The sequence below is a fragment of the Stegodyphus dumicola genome, chromosome 11 (genome assembly GCF_044657685.1).
Source record: "Stegodyphus dumicola isolate Sdum_Otavi_A_Nest chromosome 11, ASM4465768v1".
In the NCBI taxonomy this organism is placed as follows: domain Eukaryota; kingdom Metazoa; phylum Arthropoda; class Arachnida; order Araneae; family Eresidae; genus Stegodyphus; species Stegodyphus dumicola.
Window position 1 is genome coordinate 57,709,834 of NC_140778.1, and position 24,885 is coordinate 57,734,718.

Sequence of the window (24,885 nt, forward strand, 5' to 3'; positions counted from 1 at the left end):
AAAATTTAAATAAAATTTCCCTAGTTCCATAAATGCCTTAGTTTCATAAACTCCATAAATTTCTTTAGTTCAATTTCTTTCTTTCCTTCATAATCAAATACCATTTATCTATTACAAACAATTCAAATTTTTAACTATAAATCTATTGCCTTGCATAAACTGTGGAATTTATTCAAATTTACACTTGAAATTTAAAGACATACAAAGGATTTTATATATGCAATAGTTTTACGTTTAAAAATAAGCACATTAATTGCAGTACTCTGTGGGCTAGCTTAAATTTATGGCTTAGCATAAACATGGAAAAAATCTGATGTGTACACCACATGACTTCCTTGTACAGAATATTAAATTATGCGCATTTTTTCTTGCATTTTATTTAAATTTATTAGATTGAATTAAACCTACTTCGCCGACAGCGCATAAACCACAATAGAATAAATGCATTCTTTAAAATTCACTTTGTTTACGATAGCGACACTCTGGCGCTAGGTTTACTTAACAGTATTATAGTATTATATTTCGTTCATATTATAACTCAGAATGCACAAAATGTATATCATTTAAAGAATTATCTAATCGTTGCCACATGTTTTATTCAAATACTATAATAAAGCTAGAACCATGTATAAAAGAAATTAAGCAAACAAAACAAAAAAGAAACAGTTTTTCACAGACGATTGAGTATTTCTCATTCAATTAATTCAGTTCTCATTTCGCGACAAGGCAAAAATACATAAAAACTCAAAGTATCTATATTAAAAATTACGAAGTAAATCTCAAACGCTTATTTCCTCGAAAAAATTCCAGAAAGAAATCCTTAACCGGAAGGCATAAAATCCTTAACCGGAAGATAAAAACAACATAATTCAATCATTTTTAAAGCAAAAAATGTACAATTTCTAAACATATAAGAGTAAAGATACTGAGATCACTGAGCCGGGTAACAGAGTGGATATATATATAAATATATTTATATACGTTTGGTGCGGCCGATTGCAACCAAAATACGAGGTACACATCTACATGTTATAGCAGTCTATATACAAAATTTCAACGTTCTGAAGCTACTCGTTTTTGAGTTATGCGAGATACGTACGTACGCACGCACGTACATACGTTCGTACAGACGCCACGAAAAATTCTCTTCAGAATTAATTTTAAAGCAGTTTTATAATATTTATGAAGGAAAAGAGTATTTTATTCGGTCCTTACGTACAGATATCACGCAAAAACATCGTTAAATTGCATTCGATAGAGGTCAAAATGGATATTTTCGTTGAAATATGCTGCCTGAAACTTTTCGCGATTACATTACTTCCTTTTTACTTCGTACAAGGAAGTAAAAATAAACTAACTCTTCATCTTTAAAATGCTAGAAAGCGTTGTCAATTAACAGGATATCTGAATTCCTTCTTCAGAATATCTGAATTTCTCTCTCTTCTAGAAATTAGGGGGGAAACAGAGGAACCTGGCTCAACAGCGGCTGAGCTGTAAAAGCCGCTAAACACCGGTAATTCGGTCTTAGTAGTCATAAAACTAATTTAAAAACGGAGTTAAAACAATTTTGACATTATAATATTGTGCTACGTTCAAGTCCTGCTTGAATAAAAGTTTCCTGTTTCTTTAAAAGAAACTATATAAAAATTTTAAAAAATATATAAGGTATTTCTCCCACCTTCTTAACATGCCTTCGTGGTGTGGTGGTCTGCACGCTCGACGCGTATTTGAGAGGTCCGTGGTTCGACTCCCGGCGAAGGCGTTGCTAATTTTTTATCTCTCTTGCTTTTAATTAACCGAATGTCTCTACAGTGGCGCCCGAACTAAAAGGATGTTGGATGAGGATCCTCCACACCTAGAATCTGGCGACTGGGTTCGCTTAATCCCCAGTCGCCCTTGAAAAGGAGGAGTATATAGAGGTATTTCTCCCGCCTTCTTGACATGCCTTCGTAGTGTGGTGGTCTGCACGCTGGGGGCGTATTCGAGTGGTCCGCGGTTCGATTGCCGGCGAAGGCGTTTGCTAATTTTTCAGTCCCTCTTCCTTCTAAAAATTCCTAATGTCTCTGCAAGTATGCACAGCAATATTAACATTACAATATCTAATAAGATATTTTCATTTCTACTCCTCTGTAACTTGCACATTCTCATGATTGTACCGTTTACTTCTTAACCCTCAACTCCCTTAATAAATGCCCACCTGCGGCAGAGCGGTAAAATCTTTAAACACTGGTAGCTGTAACTTGGGTTCGATTCCAGGCAAACGAGCTGCCTGCATAAGCGTTTTTGTGGTTTTCCCCATATGTAAACATGGATATGAGTCAGTTTCCCTTAAATATTCCTCGACGGGTTATCTCTTTTTTCTTTTAATGCCCAATGACATAATAAATAATAATAATAATAATAATAAACAGAATAACCTTCAGAAGTTCAAACACTGTGCTATTATATATCTTGCATTCTTATTCTTACTGAAATCATTTAAGAGATGACTTAAGAGAAGAAGAACATTTTTGGAACTTCGCAGAAAATATTCCAGATAAAATTTAGGAATTTGTTTTTCATCAACGAAAAACAATATCACAAAACTAATCTAATTTCAAAAGGGAGGTAAAACAATTCTGATATTGCAACTATACTATTACGTACGGATTCGTAATGGAGTGAATGCACGAGAAACCGATGATAACTTAATAAAATTTATTTTTCCGAAAGAAACTCTTTACAGATTTTCAACTTTTCACAGTTCTTCTTCAGCCCTTCTGAATATGCCAGAGCACAATCTGTGGTTACCACTTAAAACTGCTAAGAACGTTAAACACAAGACAATATAACAGACCTCATCTGCATAAGCTAGCACAGAGATCTCTCAATACTCTAAGCTAGACTCTGAACTAAGTTAAATTGATGATCTCTCTGGTCTTATATAGTTTTCTCCCATCCGCCAAGAAATTTCCAGTTCCTCCAGTTTTTCAAAATTATTGGAAGTCATACTCAGTCACATTTATATAGGGCAGGATGCAATTACAATTGCACAGGGAACGGGCAAGTTACAGTTACGTTAGTATAAGACAAAAATGTTGCCAAGTGGTCGCCAGATGTGGCGACTTCTGGCGATTTCTTGCCGAATTGGTTGACAAAGGTTTGCTGCCAAAATTTTCGCCAACTTGGCGGTATCTCGCTAAATTTAAAATGCACTTACCATTGCAATCCTATTTTTCTGGCGATGATGCATACTCTTGAGGATTTTCATGTTACATTATACAAGAACAGCTGCAATTTATACATAATAATGTTCGAAGGAAAAATAGCAGTTACACATAAGAGGACCACTTAAGCAAAATGGCGACTTCTGAGCGTAAAGCGTTTTGGTGATCTGCAGTTTCAGTTCAACGAGCGTTTCGTTTAAAGTTTAACTGCGATTCCCCATGTGAAAGACACGTCCGCCGATGATACAGACAATTCAAAACGACAGGATGTGTTTGTAAAGGGAAAGCATGAGTCTACCAAAAGTGCTTGTACAACACGTGGACCATGTCAGAGAATCTTACTTTTATAGTCCTAAGGAATCTTTTCGGAAGTCATGTCTTGAACTTCCGTTGTCAAAGACGATAGTTTGGGAAGTTTTAAGAAAAAGTTTACGCATGCTTCCACACCCATTACAGTTGGCAATGCCAGATGACTATTGGGTAAATTTTAACTTTGCTAGTGAATTGTTTGAACGGAAAGACGATTTTCGTGAACATGTGGCGTTCACTGGCGGAGTGAGGACAGATATATATATATAAATGTAATAAAATTCAGACTCAGAAGCTATGACCAGGAAATTGAAGGCGAATGCAAATTAAATATTCAGTTTTATTTTCGGAAACATGTTGCTGCTACACACAAGTCCGAAAGGTTTACATTTTTGATAATTTTGTAGCAAGAAAGCATAGCAGACAGACAGGAGGACGGCCAGGCCAAAGTGTGGAAAGAAAGTGCGTAATGTTCAGGATGAAATCTTAAGTCAAACTGAGTTAGTTGTGGTTCTCAAAGCATTTTGATTGGATAGTTAATATTGCTGTAAAATTATTATTGGCTGCTTGAGTTTCAGTTCAATTTACATCACCAGAATTACGTAAGAGTCCTATGACATAGATTTTTCTCGAAATGACGCAGTGCAGAGAGGGGTTACTATTTTTAGAATAGAGAAGGGAAATTAATTTACACTGCTAATTTTATCTTTTACATATTCCTTTTCTTACATACACTCTGAATGTATATGTCATAATAAAAGCACAAGGAAAATACGGAACACTGTAGATGCGTGATTAGATCCATATTGAAGACGAATTTTGATTGCGCAGTATGCTAGTAATGCTAACTTGATAATATCTAAAGAACTTGGCAGTCGAGACAGTTTTAATTCCATTTTTATTTGCAACTGATATTTATGGCCACAATCACTTGGCACTCTAGTCGTGCCTTTCGACAGAAGATTTACATTTTTGATATTGTTCAGATAGAAAGCAAGCCAGCGAAATTACATCTTAGCACAGTAGAGAGCAAAAGCTGAAAAGCGTACTTATGTAAGATGGAAGCACGGCGAAAAGAAAAGTTTTGGTTTACAACGGCAGTTTCAGTTCGCAATTATTACGTCATCAGAGCTGCGCGGGCCATAGAGTGATCTAGAAATGACGCAATGCGTGTGTGTGTGTGATTATGGTAACGCCTCGAGGGCTATCTGCCTAAAGGGAGGGCTCCCCCACTTGCTCCAAATTCTATGACACGTGCTAAAAGCTGAAACTCGTTACGGCCATGGTCATACCGCGTCCAGGTACAAACCCCACGAGACGACCTTGTCTTAAGCTAATGGGCAGAAACTTGAAAATCACCATAACGTTGAAATACCTTGGAGTCACGTGGGACCAAGGCTTGACCTGGCTACCACATCTACAAGAAGTCAAAGTCAGAACAGCCAACATTGCAAAGAAAGCCAGGCAGTTTCGGGGACAAAACTGGGGGGCAGAACCCTTACATTCAAAAACTGCTCTACTTGACGGTTGCAGAAAGGATTGTACTCTATGCCTCAGCTATTTGGGCACTACCAATGGGCAGCCGTAAAATAAAAGCCCTGTCAACATTACAAAGACCTTTTGCTCTCAACATTAGCAAGGCATATAGAACAACCGCGACAAATGCAGCACTTGTGCTTACCGGGCTCACACCCCTTCACATCAGGGCCAAGTTAGAAGCAATATATGAGCGGGTAATAAGATTAAAGGAGAATGCTGCACTCGGCACCACAGTCTTCAGCACGCTGCAGTACGAAACACCAGGCAGCACACAGCACGTGCACCCAGCACATAAAAACTCGGGCATACACGTCAAAATAGCAAAGAGATCTACGCCGCGAATAGAGGATGTACCAGTCGCCTCGCAATTCTACACAGATGGCTCCAAACATGATAACGGAGTGGGTTGTGCTTATGCTTATTATGAGCATGGTACACTTCACAGTCAATGGAAAGGTCATCTTGCAGCTCACAATAGTATCTTCCAGGCGGAGGCCATAGCAATTGAAGCGGCAATACAGTACGCGCATGACATACAACTTGCACGAACAGAAATCTGCACAGACAGCATGTCAGTGCTGCAGGCATTAAAGAATTGTTATGGAAAATTCTTATGTATTTTTGTTGTATATAATTATTGCGTGTTATTTTCTGTGCATAATGTATTCTTAGTTATTATATTATTTTTTGTGTTTAATGAATTTGTATTGAGCTTATTTTAAATTAATGTTTAATATTTAAATTTGTTAAACTTTACGGCAAAACTCCCTTAAGTTTGGCTGAATATGTGTTACAGTTAAAAGGGCGCGGTTGTATTTCCGTTTCTCACGCGTAGGCGTCTTTGGAGGTTAGAGGTCACTGTCCAGCTGCATTTTTCCCCTTTTTTCGCGGGGGTTGAAAACACGTGTTTTTCTCATCCAGAGGAGAATAGTTCTAAGGGGCAGCGATATTTTGACAGAGTTATAGGTTGGAAACATTCTTCTGTTGCGTGGGAAAGAAAGGGTCTGTTTTCTTGTAGAAAGTTCTGAATTTCTGAGAATTTCAGTGGCGATTTATGACCTTTCTTTTAATTGGCGAAAGGGAGTCCTAGTTTTCTTAAGATTGGTTGACTCTGCCTTTTAAACGGGCTAGATATGAGCACACCGATAACCACGTGAATAATTACCTCTCGTTCCTTAACCCCCCCCCCGCCTCTAAAGTTCTTTAATGCACACGGCATTAACTCGAGGAACCTCTTTAACGTTTCTTTAACAAGAAACATCACAGTCAAATAGGACTGCTTTAACTTACTATCATCTTTCAACTAAAATAAAACTGAAAAAGTTCCCTCTAAAACTGAAAAATATTCTTTAAATTTTAACTTCTCTCTTCTTTTAAGAAGGAACTTTCCTAGGCGCTTAACAGCATCCTTTTTGGCTTTTAAAAACCGCAATGACTAGCGGTCAAAAATAAAATGAAACTTCTCCCTCCCAGCTGATCACTGACTGAACCACTTTTTCGACCTGTAAACAGGTTCCCCCCTCCCCCCCCCCCACCTCGAAGAGCGCGCATCGGAATTCCCCTGCGTGCCCTTCATCTGACGTATGCCAAGAAAATGATTATCAAGGTTCAAGGAAACTTCACCTTTTATATTTCTAGTCAAAATTTTTATGGCTGCCCCTATCTAAATTATTCTGGCCCTTTTTCGGCGCAAAATTAAGACCTTCTGAGTTTTTTGCCTTTTTTTGACTCAGTGTGAAGGCACTTACTCCAAGTCATTCGGCTTATCAAAATTTTTACCCTATTTGACAATACCCTCTTTCGGATGATTAAATTTCCTTTGAAGATGTGGAGGTAAAGGCGTAATTGCCTATGAACTCCGTAAATTGCACTTCCTTGATCCTTGATCCTTGATCTTAAGATTGGCTAAATTTTTTAATTTTTAGTTCTGTTTGAACCAATAGTAATTTTGAGGTGTTTCTTGGAGGGGTAAACCGAGGTTTCTTAAGCCGTTGCAAGGCAGAGAAATCCTTTTGGACTTGAAAAAAAAAAGCGATTTTTAGAGAAGACTTTTAAGAGGTTTTTGGAGCCTTAGGGGTTGGTTACTTTGACGGCGGCCCCTACGGGGCCTGCCGCGGTCGGTCGACCGCGGTATAAAGTTAAGTTTTTATCTCCGAGAATTCTGGGTACGGAGTGCCCGAGACAGTGTGGGTGCTCGACGTGTTTGACGGCGGCGATTCTTGCGGCCTATTATTTTTCAATTTCGTCGCTGAGATTTCTTTTCCCATTTGTGGAACAGTCTGAACTGCTCGTTCGTGCTGGAGTATCTATTTTGCTTTAGAAAAGATTGAAATATGGAAAGTCGTCACCGCCTGAGGTCTGCTTTGGTCTTTTGTCTCCAGTTTCGACCTCCTTCTCTTATCTCCAGTGGAACTTCGAAAACGGGAAGTTGATTGAGTGCAAGTGCTGCTTAACGGAGGAATTTGAAAACTTTAAACTGGAACTATGAAAAGGCTCCGGTTCCGGAAAACAACGATGAAGATTTGGAAGTTATTGTTTCGGGATTTGAAATTTAGATCGGGGCAGCTCCCTGAGTCTCTCAAAGGTGGTACGCCGATTTCGTGAGTGACTTTTTAATTATCATTGGTGTTTTATTTTGATGCATAATCCTTTTAAATTTGGAAATGTTTAATACTAAAGAGTTGTCATGTTAAGTAGATAAAAATTGAATATTTTGCCAAATGTCTAGCTGAGAAAGTAAATCTTTATTTAATGTTTAATAGTCAGAAGTCAATTGATCTAATTGGAGGAAGTGAATCTTTGTTTTAATGTTTAAGCGCTATGTTCAATATGTTTTTTTTCTAACTTAGTTTTTTTTAAATGAGTTTAATATTCTTGAGTTCCTGCTTAAAATGATTAAGAACTGTGAAGGCTTCGCGATGATTTTTGTATTAATGGATTAATGTTAAATATGAGATTGATATGAAAAAAAAAAACCATGAGTAACTTTAAAAGATTTTGTAGGGGTAGTCTGGCCAGCTATCTTAAGTTATAATGTGTGGGAATTTTCAATAAATGTGTTTATTATCTTTAATATTGTATGTTTTTTTTTGTGTGTATTAATTGTGGTCTACTGTAGGTCACCCATGTGATCCTAACGGAACATGGTTTTTCAACCGAACCTGGGTAATTATATTGCGGTACTAGAAAAAAAATTAATTTTAGTTGGTGACTATACGATCGGTTTGCTGAATTTATTTTGATTTGAAGAGTAGACTTCTTTATTGGGAGATTTATCTTTCCCCGGTGTTTTGAAGAGTTCTGTGTGATATTTGAAATGTTCAAAGTTTTAAGCTTATCTCTAGATTTAAGATTGAAATTTATGTGTTTTCAGGTTGGAGATATAAATTAGTTTTCATTTAGTGAGAGATAGCCTGTTAAAGATTTTGTTGTGGATGTGCATAATTAATCGTGATTCTACCAAAACACCAGGGAGGATGTATTTCCTTGATGTCTTTTAGTTTTAAAAGTTTTGATTATGTAAGTACAAAGTTTAGAGTAGTTAGTTTTAGTTTGTTGTTTTTTTTGTCGCGGCACCAAGCAGTCAGTTGTAAAGAGTTAAGGGTTAAATGAAAAATTTAATTTTTTTTTCTACGTAACAGAATCATCATCACACATCTCCCATAATCCTGCAAATCCAACAGACATTGCATAGCAACCAGCAATTTAACATCAAGCTAAAATGGGTAAGAGGCCACTCTGGGATCGCAGGCAATGAGATGGCAGATCAACTGGCCAATGAGGCAGCAATCAACAATAATGCACAGGCTGTCTCAGCACTAATCCCGCCGTCATTTTTAAAAAGACAACTAAGAGACATAGGGAATAAACAATGACAACACGAATGGGAGAATGGAGATACCGGCAGAAGGACTTTCGAATTCTACCCTGTAGTAGATAAAGAACGCTTACAGGCCATACCCCCTTTAGTAAACTATATCACGGGGCATGGCCCTTTTCCCACCTTCTTTTATAAGCGTGCTATCTCCATGACAGAAGCGTGTGGGGGGGGAAATTGGCTGCCCCGACCACTACGTGTTCAACTGTAGCCTCACGACGAGCCATCACCTACCATATCCCACTACGGGTATAGTACCTTACAAGAGGTTCATCATCAAACACGCACCTGCGATAAGAAATATATGTAAAATTATACAGCAGCTGAGCGCCCTAGGGCAGGATGTCTGCCAACCAACATAGGAATAATAGCATACACAGCGCAATAATTCTATGTCTCTATTGTAACTTAGCAGGTGTTATGTCTAAAATTGTAAATATGTAAGTGTATAAGTAAATGTGTAATGTAAGTAATGTAAGTAATAGTGTAATGTAAGTAATGTAAGTAATAGTATAATGTAAGTAATTTAATCAATGAGTGTAATACGTCGTACTATGTGTACTTTTAACATAACGTAATCGGTCATGTAGTCATTAGCGCGTGTAACGCGTGCGTGCCACATGTGTATTATTTTAAGTAACGCATATATGATTATAAGGCAAAGTATGTGTGCCTATCTTGTTATATAGCATAATGTCATTTAAGAAGTAATAGCAATAATGTAAACTATAAGTAATCCAGTTATAAAGTAACTTAGCAAGTTCGCAATACAATTAGCTTAACGTAGTATACAGTCAGGTTATAACTCTAATAAGTGTAGATTAATGTCATGCATTATGTATGTGTAGTCTAATGTCATGTGTAGTGTAAAGTATGTATGTACTAATTCATGCAAGTATTATTGTATAAGTTTAATGTCATGTCATATATCATGTATGTAATGTTATGTTTCATGTATGCATTATGGTCTATGAACACCCAGGTCAACCATTAACATAAGAATCTGTACAGAACCAATGTCAAACTGGAATAGCCCCTGTATGGCCATGTAAACTTTTTCATGAAGGCTCAATAACTCCCGGTGCGCCCTTGTGGGACCCCAAGGAGTTCTTGTATCTATATAGGGTAGGGCGTGGGACATATGCCTGTTTACCTCCGTTAAACACCAGGCGTCCCCGTCCTCCGTCACCTGTCACCTGCCTAAAGGGAGGGATGCCTTTCGTGGAGGACTTTCTAAGGGAAACTGGCTCGTATACACGTTACACATGGGGAAAACCACGAAAACGCCCATGCAGCCAGCCCGTTCGCGGGATTCGAACCTCGGACCGAACTACCAGTGTTCAGCGACTTTACCGCTCGGCCGCTAGTGGGCCAAATGACACAATGCAGAGAAGTTATTACGATTTTAGAATAGAGAGGAAGAATTAATGTTTATAGTTATATTATAATTCTAATTCATATAATTTTATCTTACATATATATATATATTCAGAGTGTCCTGTAAATGCTGCGACAAACTTCTGGGGGAGGTAGGGCACTTCATAAGGATTAAGAGAACCCATGTCCAGAAACGTCACTATACGCCGTCAGGGGGTGTTGTACAGGAGAAAGCTAGTGGAAAGTAAGGATTGCCTCATTCGAGCGGTAGGTACCTTACGAAGAGCATGGAACATTATACGAACCGGGAGTTTGCAGATTTGCACTTAGTGTATGGAATAGCTGAGGGTAATGGACGAACCGCTGCACGCATTTATCGAGAACGCTTCTCCGACAGACATCAAACATACTGCAGTTTGTTTGCACTTCAAATTTGTACGACTACGGGTCATTGAAAAGTGGACTCAATTTGGATTGGATGTTCGTAGCCATTGTAACAGATCATTCCCGCACCAATGAATTGGGCGTGGTGGGCCCGTTCCCTGCCTCGCACGCTCACCGTCTTTATCAACCATGATTTTGTTTTGTGGACAGCCATCAAAAGTGTCGTGTATCACGATCCTGTTGAACAAATGGATCTCGTGGCAAGACTCGCCGGCACAGCTGCTTCAATCAAAGAAACTCCCAGTGTCTTTGAACATGTCTGGCAATAAATGTTCCGCCGGTGTCAGGCATGTTTGGCGTCTGATGGTGCAAGCTTCGAGCATCTGTTGTAACATTCAAGCTGTCGTGCACAATTTGTATTCATATCCAATTAAATGTTTCAAATTAATTCTTCTTGCTTCTTTTCCCATCTTCTGCCTCTGCTACCACTCACCCCTGACATTTTCGGGCATGGGTAGGTAGCTAAGCGAATCCTTAAGCTTTATGATGTGCTCTACCTGCTCCAGAAGTTTGTCACAATACTTACGGGACACCCTGCATATATCCATTAATGAAATCGCATTAAAGACATTAGCTGTTCTTACTATTACTCGACAGAAACCAGAAAGCCAAGAATGTTATTATTTCAGAAGAAATTCAACATTATCATAATTTCAAAAACGACATTAAATATTAAGCATCAAAAATGCATGTTAATGTTTTCATTTAACAATAGTCTTAGTAGTATAATCCTGTCATTTAGAAATGGTTTCAAAGAACATTTCATAGCATCTTATTTCCTTGTACAATGTAAAGGAAGTGCTGTAATCGCGAAAAGTTTCGGGTATCGTATATCAACGAAAACAGCCCTTTTGACCACTCTTGAATCCATTTTAACAATTTTTTTGCATGACATCTTTACGTACGGACAGAATAAAGAAGTCTTTTTCTAAAACGAATTGTAACGTGTATTTAAAATGAATTCAGAAGAGATAATTTCGTGACGTTTATACGTACGCACATACATATGCATGTTTCTCTCATACTTCCAAAATATGTAGCCGTAGAACGTTAAAGTTTAGTGTATGGGACTGCTATAAATTTTTATTTGTGCACTTTCGTTTTACTTTGCAATCCGCCTTACCGTATGTACATAAATATGGCAATCAACTGCGTTGAGGTGGAATTCAGAGTTTTCGGGTGAACTGTTAAAATTAAATAATTTACAATCCAGTTAATACTGGATTGACAGAAACGCAGCGATTTTCCAAGGGGGGTTTCAATTGGATCTGATCTATCTCCTCTTGATAACATTGAATCAAATTTTAATTGAATACTTTTTTTTAATTGTTATTTTCCCATTTCTTTGCTCTGTTTTTCTACTGTTTTGATGAATATTGGTGGGATTTTACATATTTATGGGGAAATTTGGTTGGTTTGGTTTATGTGATTAGGGGAAAATTTTCAGGGCTATCTACGTAAAGGGAGGGATGACTTCCTAGAGGACTTCGTAAGGGGAACAATTTATTGTTATTAATTTCATTTCTTACATATCTTTGTGGATTTGGTTCTGTATTACTTTCCTCTTGTCTGTAACATTCAGCAGCATTTGCGCAACAGAAATGAATTTGGAATAATTTGTTTTAAAATAAAAATCTTGCGATACTTTCATATAGTATATGCAAGTTGAACCCGAACCTGTTCAATGTGACCAAAAGATAATTTTCAATTTTGAGCACCGAAAATTTTGTCTTCTTCCCAGCTGCGTGAATTGCATACATTTATGCAGAAAATTCTAATATTTATTGGTAAAATTGCTTTATAACTGCACTTGATATTTAATTTTTTTTAACAAATTTTTGACGAAAAGGTTATCAGCTTACATATTTTTGCTTCGTCACAAAGTCAGAATTGAATTCACTGAATGCGAAATATATCTTTAACGAAATTTGAGGAAAAAAGTAATAGGAATTTCTCCCCGCCTTCTTAGCTGCCTTCGTGGTGTAGCGGTCTACATGCTGGGTGCGTATTCTAGAGGTCCGTGGTTCGACTCCCTAGGGAAGGCGTTGCTTATTTTTCCTCTCTCCGGCTTCGAAATAAACTTATGTCTCTACAGTGGCGCCCGAACTAAAAGGGGGGGGTGGATGATGATTCTCCACTCCAGAATTTGGCGATTGGGTCTCCTAAAACCTCAGTCGCCCTTTAAAAGGGGGAGTATATAAGGTATTTCTCCTGCCTTCTTGACATGCCTTTGTGGTATGGTGGTCTGCACGCTGGTCGCATAATCCAGAGATCCGTGGTTCGATTCCCGGCGATGGCGTTGCTTATTTTTCATCTCTTCTGCTTCCGAAATAAACCTAATGACTCTACAAATGTTAATAGTTTTATATTAACATTAATCTTTGATATATTAATTATCTTATTTCGGCAAAAGGATGTGTATAATTTAACAAATCCTACAAGGAAGTCATGTAGTGTTAACATCAGATATTTTCTGTTTCCATAAATAAAGGAAAGAATTTTTTAAATAAGGCTATTATTTTTAGCTGAATTCAATATGAATAACACACGATAAGCAATCTAACAACTTCAACGTTGTTTGACATTTAGAATGGATATTTAGAATGCGGTCTATATTTAAATCTTCAGGAAACACCATTACGTGATAAACAGTCACCTTCAGCGTAATATGCAAAGTAATCCTTTACAAGTTACCCTGAAAGGGGCATCCACGCGTATCGTTTCTGGACGACAATAATGGATTTTGCGCATGCGAGAACTTTTCTTCCGCAGTGTAATTAGTTCGTATTCGACTCTTTCGACCCGGTGGGAGACTTTCACTAAGTTCCGAGAAAGGGTGGTGCGATTTTCCTAGAATGCTCCAAGAGGGAAGAAGAAAACAACTCTGAGGATTCCTGAATAAAATATTACAGAGCAATTACGCTGATTATGTGAGAAATGCTTCCCTCGTAAGATAAAAACAAATCTTTGCGTAGGCTATCTTTTCTGGAACTGGTCACGAACGAGTTGATAAATTGCTGTATTTCCAAAACAGGCATTGCCAGCATGAAGTCCATAAAAATAATTCTTTGCGTACCAAGAATATAAAGGATTTAAACCTCTTTTCGAAGCAGGCTTAAATATATTTAACGTAAGAGCATATAAATATTTCATCTGAAAACAGGAAACGATAGCTGATTAAAATAAGAGTAAGACTCACACTAGTTTGACTTTCAATAACTTTAAAAGCATTGTTGCCATAAATGTCACATATTATATTTAGGTATATGCAATATAGAAAACATTTCCCTTAAAAATATATATGTTGAAGGAATTACTTTAATTAACACATTATTTTTATGATGCTTTTTCCCTTTAACTTATAGCCCAATAGTGGTAGAGCGGCTGAACACTGGTAGTTCGGTCCGAAGTTCAAATTCTGAGAACGAGCTGGCTGCGAGGGCGTTTTCATGGTTTACCCCATGTGTAATGTGCATACGAGCCAGCTTACCTTAGAAAGTCTTCCACGAAGGTAAACCTTCGCTTAGGCAGATGGCCCTCGAGGGTTTGCCGTAGCCATATAAACCAAACCAACCCACTGACATCTACTCCTTTCATCGGTTTGGTTGATTTGGTTTATTAGATTACGGCAAAGCACTAGAGGGCTATATGCCATAAGGGAGGGATGCCTTCGTGGAGGACATTTTTAAGGTAAACTAGCTCGTATACACGTTACACATGGGGGAAACCACGAAAACACCCATGCAGCCAGCCCGTTCTCGGGATTCGAACCTCGGACGGAACTACCAGTGTTCAGCGATGTTACCGCTCGGCCGCTGGTGGGCCCTCCTTTCATCTGTCGCAATGAGAATGCGAGTTAATTAGAGAGAAAAGTTTTAGTTTTAGTTCTTGTCAGAAAGTTTCCACGCCCTGGTACGTCGATTGTCATGCTACTATTGCGGTTAATTACTGTGACTATAGACCATAGCAATCGCGTTCAGTTCGCATTCAAAATTATTTTATACTTTATACGGATTTATATATCTGTACAAAATAAATTTACGTACTTTTAATTAAAGCAGTTTTCTGCAACGTAAATTTATACACTTTTAATTAAAGTGATGCTTTTAATTTAAAGTAAATTTATACAACGTACTTTTAATTTTTGCCTCTTATTTGCCACCATACTGGGATAGTGCAAATAGTCTCCCGTACCGAAGGGCTTGGGTTCGAATCCCGGAAAAGGCATGAATATTTGTATAGTGTCTGTGCGGCAAGGAGGCATAAAAATGTTCGGCGAGCTGAAAGTCATCTCGAGAGGTTGGAGGAAGTGGAAGATCGATGTGATACCCTCGGTGCGGGAGAGATATGACCCTCTGTGCGATGTGACCCCTAATTTTGAGGAGAGGTTAAACAGGTGCAAGAAAAAAAGGGAGCTTTTGGCAATGTCTCCTCAAAAGAATAGTGAATAGTGTTTGGCTTAAAAAAGTAATATTTCTATCTATAGTAAAATGAAGCCAAATTTCACTCTACTGAGAAAACAAAGAGCTCCACATTTCACCGGTTAAGATGGTGATGTTACGGTGGTGTAACGGTGTATTTAATTATGGCAAAGCACACGAGGGCTATCTACCTAAGGGCAGGGATGCCTTCGTGGACTACTTTCTAAGGGAACTGGCTCGTATACACGTCACACATGGGGAAAACCACGAAAGCGCCCATGCAGCCAACCCATTCGCTGGATTCGTACACCCATTCACTCGGACCGAAACTACCAGTATTCAGCGACTTTACCTCTCGGCCGCTGGGTGTTGTTACGAAATTTGTGTATATGTAAATAATTTTGGCGAAAATGTATCAGTAATGTTAACATTTTTTGTATAATCAAACACTGAAATGCTTAAAAAGGACGAAACTGTGTCGGAAAAATGAGATTACTATAGTTGATAGATTTAGATTAGTATTAGTTGATAAGATACCAGTCTATTTGACATTCAGGTAAGGGGCTACCTTACTAAATTGGTGAATGTTTTGGCTCCAGTTTGGCGAGAAATTGTTGAAAGTCGCCAAACTTTGTGACCACTTGGCGCATTTTTGATCCGGTCCCTGTATAACTAACTGCAATTGGCATTGTAAGTGAATGACTGTAATTGATCTCTATATGTAACTGTAAAGGTACTCGGCCGTCATATGTCTCGAAGTAATTTCGAGCAGTGGAAGGTACTGGAGACTGGAGAGTATCAGTTAAGCCAGCTGTACCGCCGTTACGACGTTTCAGCTTTATTGCTTAACTGATGGAACCCTCTACCATCCGTTACATTTATTAATTTTGAAAAATATGCATGAATAATAAGTACATGAATTTGTAACATAGTAATTGTCTCAAAACATAAAATTTGGTATTTTGTAAAAGTAAAAATTAAATAATAAATTTAAAGTAATGACAAAAGAGAAGTTTTAGGATAATTTTGAAAAATCAAAAGTCAAACAGTCTTTAGTCTATAGTCAAGAGTTAATAATAAAACGTAATTAGACAGTTTAAATTTGAAGCGTCTCATGAGACAACTCTATTAGTGCCAAATAAATGAAGTCATTGTTAATCATATTTCTTGACAGTATTCGGACTATGCACTGCTTGATGAAGAAGAAGGAGTGAGAAGATGGAAGGAGGTGATGTTGTAGTCTAGCAATAAAAGGTAGATGGCAGTTGACGATGATATATATATATATATATATATATATATATATATATATATATATCGATGATGATGTAGATTAGCGGCCTTTAACCTTTAACGCGGAGAGCCACATCAATAAATTCACAAAGATACGCGGGCCACATGTCTGTGAAAAAAATAGTGTAGTCAAAATATTTATATAAAAAATCTGATGTGTGCACCACATGACTTACTTGCACGGAATATTAAATTATACGCATTTTTTCTTGCAGTTCATTTAAACTTATTGGATTGAATTAAATCTACTTCGCCGACAGTGCATAAACCACAATAGAATAAATGCATTCTTTAAAATTCACTCTTTTTGTTTACCAAAGCGACACTCTGACGCTAGGTTCACTTAACAGTATTATATTTCGTTCATATTATAACTCAATGCACAAAATTTATATCATTTGAAAAATTATCTAATCGTTGCCACATGTTCTATTCAAATTCTATAATAAAGCTAGAACGATGTATAAAAGAAATTAAGCAAACAAAACAAAAAAGAAACAGTTTTTCACGGACGATTGGGTCCGACGATTGGGTCACGGACGATTGGGTATTTCTCATTCAATTAATTCAGTTCTCACTTCGCGACAAGGCAAAAATACATAAAAACTCAAAATATCTGTATTAAAAATTACGAAGTAAATCTTAAACACTTATTTCCTGGAAAAAGTTCCAGAAAGAATTAAGCATGATTTAATTCACAATAATAAATGGAGGTGTTATCTTTGTTGTTACGAAGCTAAGTTTCTCTAGATTGGTAAAAAATCCCCTATCCTGCAGTTTCAAATGTAAACAAGCAATGTCCGAAATAAAAAAAAAAATTATTAGGCTTAGCCGCACTTAAACAACTTTAAATTTGTTGATAATTCTAAAAATATTGCATACAGATTTACTAAAGGCATAAAAACCTTAACCGGAAGATAAGAACAACATAATTCAATCATTTTTAGAGAAAAAAATGTACAATTTACAAATATATAGGAGTAAAGAAACTGTGATCACTGAGCCGGGTAACAGAGTGGATATATATATAAATATATTTATATATGTTTGGTGCAGCCGATTGCTACCAAAATACGAGGTGCACATCTACATGTTATGGCAGCCCTGTATACAAAATTTCGAAGTTCTGAAGCTACTCGTTTTTGAGTTATGCGAGATACGTACGTACGTACAGACGTTCGTACAGACGCCACGAAAAATTCTCTTCAGGATTGATTTTAAAGCAGTTTTATAATTGTTTTGGAGCAAAAGAGTATTTTATTCTGTCTTTACGTACAGATATCACGTAAAAACATCGTTAAATAGCATTCGATAGCGGTCAAAATGGATATTTTCTTTGAAATATGCTGTCTGAAACTTTTCGCGATTACAATACTTCCCTTTTACTTCGTACAAGGAAGTAAAAAGGGAGGTTTGTTTTGCAAGACTACGATTGATTCTAAGCGAAGAAATAGTGTTACAGATTTGTATATATATATACATTAGTTCCAAAAAGTCAAATGGAAATCGAATTTAAAAAAAAACTTACATTACTGGCGGGAGATGGTAGTTACTTTAGTTTTAATGCGAAATTTGATATTGCTTATTCTTAATTAAAGCTTCAGTATACGATTTAATCTCGTTGTTGCAATTCGTAAAAAGCTGTTCACATATGTAGGTACTGCCAAAGATAGAAGACAGGAAGAGTGCATGTTTACGAATTCTTGTTGTTGCAATCCGTAAAAAGCTGTTCACATATGTAGGTACTGCCAAAGATAGAAGACAGGAAGAGTGCATGTTTACGAATTCTCGTTGTTGCAATCCGTAAAAAGCTGTTCACATATGTAGGTACTGCCAAAGATAGAAGACAGGAAGAGTGCATGTTTACGAATTCTCGTTGTTGCAATCCGTAAAAAGCTGTTCACATATGTAGGTATTGCCAAATATAGAAGACAGGAAGAGTGCATGTTTACGAATTCTCGTTGTTGCAATCCGTAAAAAGCTGTTCACATATGTAGGTACTGCCAAAGATAGAAGACAGGAAGAGTGCATGTTTACGAATTCTCGTTGTTGCAATCCGTAAAAAGCTGTTCACATATGTAGGTACTGCCAAAGATAGAAGACATGAAGAGTGCATGTTTACGAATTCCTGGATACTTGTCTTCAGTCACGTACTTTGAATAAAAATCAATTAATGTAGGATTTTCAAGAAACTTGCATTTCACTTCAGAGTCACACTGTAAATCTATAAATTCTAATTGAGGTTCAGGTGGAACACTTCTGACGTCTACTGAAAATGGCGATGATAACATTCTGATAAAAATTTCAGTTTTACGAAAATCGGAAAATCTGCTTTTGAATTCATCTTTAAAATTTGAAATGCATTGTTCATAATTATTTGAATTCCATTTTGTAGAGTTCTTCACACACGCCATCCATTTTGGAAAGTCAGTGGAATTCTTATTTAGCAACTGACTGACATAAAAGGATCAATTTTGTCTCAAAAGCTTTCATAAAGTGATAAAGATTATGAACAAGTAGATCTTTTCCCAGTAAGGAGTAGTTCGAATCCTTGAGATCTTTTTCAGAAACTTTTATCTCAAATAATATCAGGCATGTCACTAAAATGCTTTTAATATCAAGAATAAGAGAAAAAATATGACAAAAAGCTGATAAGGCAATGTTTCTTGAAAAGTTTATAAAAATTCTTCAATGTTTCCTCAAATTCAAATATGGGGCCACTAAAATGTCTTCAGCGGGCTCCCCGTGGCCCGTGGGCCACGGGTTGAAGACTCCTAATGTAGATGACGGGTGAAAAAAGAGATGATCATGAGGATGGGTGACGAAGAAGTGCTATGCAGGACGATAATAGATGATGAATACGTTGATAAATAACGACGATAGAAGACGGATGATGATGGCAGATGATAATAGATGATGATAAAATACAAAGATGGATGGGTGATAGTTTCTTGACGTTATTGAAGCTATGCACTGCATGGGGATGAAGACGATGAAGAAAAATGGCTGAGTAGATGGACAAGGGTAGATGGATGATGATAGATCATAATCTTTGGAAGATAATGCTGATAGATAATGATCGTTCAAAGAAGATAAACTTTGATAGATGATGTTTAAGGAGTATGATGATAATTAGAAAGAATTAAGTAGTTTTTAGATTACCGCAATTAGTCGAAGTATAGTTGATAAGATTTTGAAGTTTATTTCGAAGAAAATTATTTGCATTATTTTAAGGAGTTGTTGAAACCAAAGCGGGACTGATATTGAAGTATATTTTTAAAATGAACATCTTTAGTTCTCTCGCAATCACACATGTAATTCTCGATTAATCCTGTGTTTCCGCAGATGCATTGATCTGTATGGTGAAGGCCAAATATATGGTGATAGTCATAAGAGGCCCATGTGCTGAGAGAATACTTGTTCTTGTGTTTCTGTGTTTTTATTTTGCTATTTTATCTTAGAAAAGTACATATGTTACGGTGAAACACCGAAATCTGGAGAATATCGACTTTCACCGGTGAATGTCAACATTCACATAGTCTCTTGGTGTATGTCCGAAATATTTTCTAAATACTCTTATTTCTGACTTACACCGGTTAATGTCGACATTCACCATGTACTAATGGTGAATGTTGAACATATAACAATATTATATTTTCTTCTCCGTAATTCAGTCGCGAATAAACGCACTTGAAACTTGAAATAAGAACTTAAGAACATGAGAACCTAAAACACACAATACATTCAAAATGAGAAAGGAAAATAATAGAAGTTAAAAACTTACTTAATTATGCAGTACGTTCTAAATGAGAAAATAAAATAACAGTAATAAATAACTTACTAAATTATGTGATTCTAATCTTATTTATTATTAACAACTTAAACTATTATGGCACTTTATGACCTCTCTTTTCGACTTTCACCAGAGCATATCTATGATTGTCGACATACACCGGTGAGGGTCCGAATATACAAGAATGTAGTGAAATATTCGGTCTTTCACCGACGTATTTGGTGAATGTTGATATTCTCCGGTGAAATTCGACATTCTCCAATTTCGGTCTTTCACGGTAACATATACATATTTTAGAATTTATAATTGTGTTTATAATTATATTAAATAATTTGCATGCTCTTCCTGTTATATTTATTTTATATGCTTTCATCCTTAATACATGATATAGCTTTACATCAATGAAAAAATAGTTATTCATTTTTCAACATTAATATTTTATAAATCAAATTTTATGTAATATGTCGAACAATTGCCCGTTTATATTAGGCTATGGATCTCTTGATCATCATTTACACCCTTTAAAATTCTGTTGAGTTCCAGGGGGCATTACATACCCCAATGGAAACTCTTGTTGTGGATGCTTAATAAGGTACTGATTTCAGTCGTCTCCGTAAATGAAATTTCGAATTTTCCAAACCAATGGCACTTCACGCTCCTTAGTCAAGCAATCACATCTTTCACATTTTCGGTTTCCATGGTAACCGTTTGACCTCATTTCGTCTAGTCACGTTGTAACTTGCATACAGTCACGTGCATCTGCTGTTTGTAAATATAAAATTACTTATTGGTGATATCTAGTAATAAGAAGCATTGTATGAAAACATACACTGTGTAGAATAGATTAGCTCTTCTTCTGTGTATCATATTTCAATGAATTTTGGTTATTATATTTCAACAAAAATATCCATTTTCACCGTCCTCCAATGCATTTAGATGGTTTTTTGCGTTATATCTATACGTAAGGATAGATAGAACAAAGGACTCTTATTTCTAAAACGGATTATAAAATGGATTCAGAAAGGAAGTTTTTGGGACATCTTGTAGGTACGTACATATGTATGTATCTTGCATAACTCCAAAACAATTAGCCGTAGAATGCTCAAATTTTGTTCTATTGGGCAGGTAAAATTAGGCAATTAGTTTTGCATTTTCCTTTTTTAGTGCAATCGACAGCGACAAAATTACATATATGTATGATAAAAAATAGGAAAGCAAATTTCTAATTTTAATTGGTTACAACCTCTTTTATTTTTTATTTAATTTGGGGACTTCCTCTCTCTGTCTTAGAAATAGCGCCATAAGTCTAAACTGCGTCATTCAACTTAATCACGCGATCTTGCTTAACGCTTAATGCAGATATCTCTTGCCCAACCAAAATAATTTTAAACCAAAACTTTTTGACCTTATTATAATGGATTGCATTATTGGAATCTTAAAATTCTCAAATATCTTGATCTTTTCCTAAAATAAAAGATTTACAAAATGGTATTTCATTTTAAATTATTTTACAAATCGTTGTCATTCACAGCTTCAAAATGTAGAAACAAATTAAGCATTTTGACATTTTGCTTTGATTTCAGGTACTGAGGTAGTATTTTTGTGCGTTAACACTTCGTATCATGGAGGTAGGAAGTAAGATGGAGTCGCCCTAAATAAGTTTCTCCGTACCCTGCTCTGAAGCACCGGCGATCCCTACGTGGTGACCAAAACATTGGGTCATTTACCATTGAGTTCTATGGGATTTGACGCGTTCGGGTGTAAATATTCTGTAATTACGTCGCAAATATACATATAAATGTATATATTTTCTTTTTCTACAACACTTCAGAGTCCTAAGTATGTGAAAACAACATATTTTTAAACAACATTTCATTCTGAACGGAATTAAATGCTATACTTTTCACACAGTTTTCTCAGAATGGTTTAATTTGAATGAAATATTTTCACAAGTTTTCGTTAATTACATTAGAAAAAAAATTAAGGTAATTCGATTTTATTCGGTTAAGGTACAAAAATTAGGATCAAAGTTTATTGTATTATTAATATTAAAATTATGCATTATTTCTTTTCTATTTATAGAGCTTCTTCCTAAAATACTTTCTTAAATATGACATGATTTTTTGGCTTCTTTTAAATCGAAAAATGTAAGTCAATTTATAATTAATGCTCTATTCGGTTCATTTTAAATTAGAGAATTATTAGGAATTAGCGAAATACTTTAAATAAGTATTATTATTATAAATTTATTTCGCTAATTCCTAATAATTAAATAGGTATTAAATAGTATTTGACTTTCTCTGAACATTTCTGAAAGGGAATAAAATAAGTCTTTTTTTTTTTTTAAGTATTTTTTAAAACTTGTAACTGAGTTATTCTAAAATGTAAAGGGAATAATTCTTTTAATTATACTTAACAGATCTTTTTTTTACCCTTCATTTCAACAATACATATTCCAAAACTCTTTATTACGTTCTTAAGTGCGCATCTTATAGCATTTGCTTTACAATACCTTTTAACAGATTGCTTTCCAATACGAACAATTCTTGCTTAAATAGTTTTATAAAGTATTTGTCAACAGGATTTCAATTTATGTTTACAATTCAATATTAAGGTTATTATATATTTAGATAACATTTATAATCATTATAAATTAGATACATTTAATCATTAGATTTCTTCACAGTACTTTCACAGTTGTTTATAAGTGAATAAATTCTTCATTTCAAATACATTTATAAATAATTTAATGAATATTTAAGTATTTTGTCAAAGGCAGATACATGCTTTTTGCAAGCACATGCATAAATACCCGTACATATTTCCTATTTATCATTTCCGGCATGTGCAAATCTTTAATTTCTGTGCATTCACTGTATTTTTCGTGTAAAGTAATTTACATTAATTTAGCATACACCCGAAAGTTTTACATAAAATATATATATGAATATAATTTGGATTAAAATTATAAGTATTATTTTTAATACCCACTCAAAGGTCAGTTTTTCTTCAAAATTCCTCCAGGATGGCATCTCTCTCTTTAGGCAGATAGCCCTTGCATGCGTTACTCTATTTAATAAAAACTTAATCTGACCTATGTGCTTAATTACAAATATTTTAACATACGTAATTTTATATTTATAAAACGTGTAAGCCCAAAGTGATTATTTTTCAGATATATAAAATTAAAACGATGGGTTTAAAATGAGCAGCAGTAAAGCCTCTCCTCTAAAAAATTTTAAAAGGTACATGTTACAATAATGTATGGATGTGAAAAAAATTTGTTTTATTTAAAACATTTTTCCGTTTGGAAAATAAAATAAAAGTAGCGAATACTCTATCAAGGGTATCGAAAGACGTATACAATTTTAAATGTACCGTAAGGTATTTTTCATTCTTTAGGCATAACATTTTTCTTAAAATCTATATTTTTGTAGTGCAACAGCTTATAATTTTAAAAACAAATTCATAATCAAAATCGCTGTTGTTAGTTATCGAAAAATAACCAAGATGTGATTTTTGCGTAAATGTCAGTAAACTGTACAAATTGCTATTATCCATCACACTATGAATGTTTCTTTCATGCGAGAGTGTTTTTCGATTTCTATGGAACTGTCATGTGTCGAAATACTATCAGAATCTTGTCAAGCGAGCTTCTGAATGTAAACAAAGAACACCCCGTCTGGTGACCCAAGCTTCAAAGCAGTGCTTCACTTCTAGCTTGGAATGGCCCCTCCTCCCTTTCTTACCTCCAAGCTTCGTATATATTTTGTGAATAAACGTACCAAAAGAGGGTAAAAAACAATTTGGAAAATTTTTTACAAATCTAAGCAAGAACAATTTTGGGAGAAAACTCAGATATCTTCGTCATCCTGACACTTTCATCAATTTGTGTCCTCAATATACACAGCAAATATGAAAAACGTTATGGGAAATTTTAATGCTATAAACGTTGTAGAGACATTAGGTATTTTTTTTTTTTTTTTGGAAGCAGGAGAGATGAAAAATGAGCAACGCCCTCGTCGGGAATCCAACCACGGGCCTCTGGAATATGCACCGAGCGTGCAGATCACCACACCATGAAGGCTTGCTAGGAAGGCGGGAGAAATACCTTATATAATCCGCCTTTTAAAAGGCGACTGAGCGGACCCATTCGCCAAATCCTGGGTGTTTAGAGTCATCATCCACCACCCTTTTAGTTCGGGCGCCACTGTAGAGACATTAGTTACTTTTTTGGAAGCAGCAGTAATGAAAAATGAGCAACGCTCTCGCCGGGAATCGAACGACAGAACTGAGGAACATTCGCCCAGCGTGCAGATCACCACACCACGAGGGCATGCTAGGAAGGCGGGAGAAATACCTTATAACTTGAGCATGGATAAGCTGACTGGTACCACTAAACACGCATTATTTCAAGTCTTTTGCAATACAAAGGCTCTTTACACACATTTTAGACGATTTTGCTTTGTTATAAAAGGAAATGGTTGGCTTGAAAGTTAGTTTTTAAACTTCAACTGTATTCTTGACAGTATAAGTTATCGTCTACTGCTTGATATGTTTGTTCTCGTGTAAAATGGCGCTTTTAAAGAAAAAAAAATATGGAAGGCTATGTTTGTGCTTTTTTCG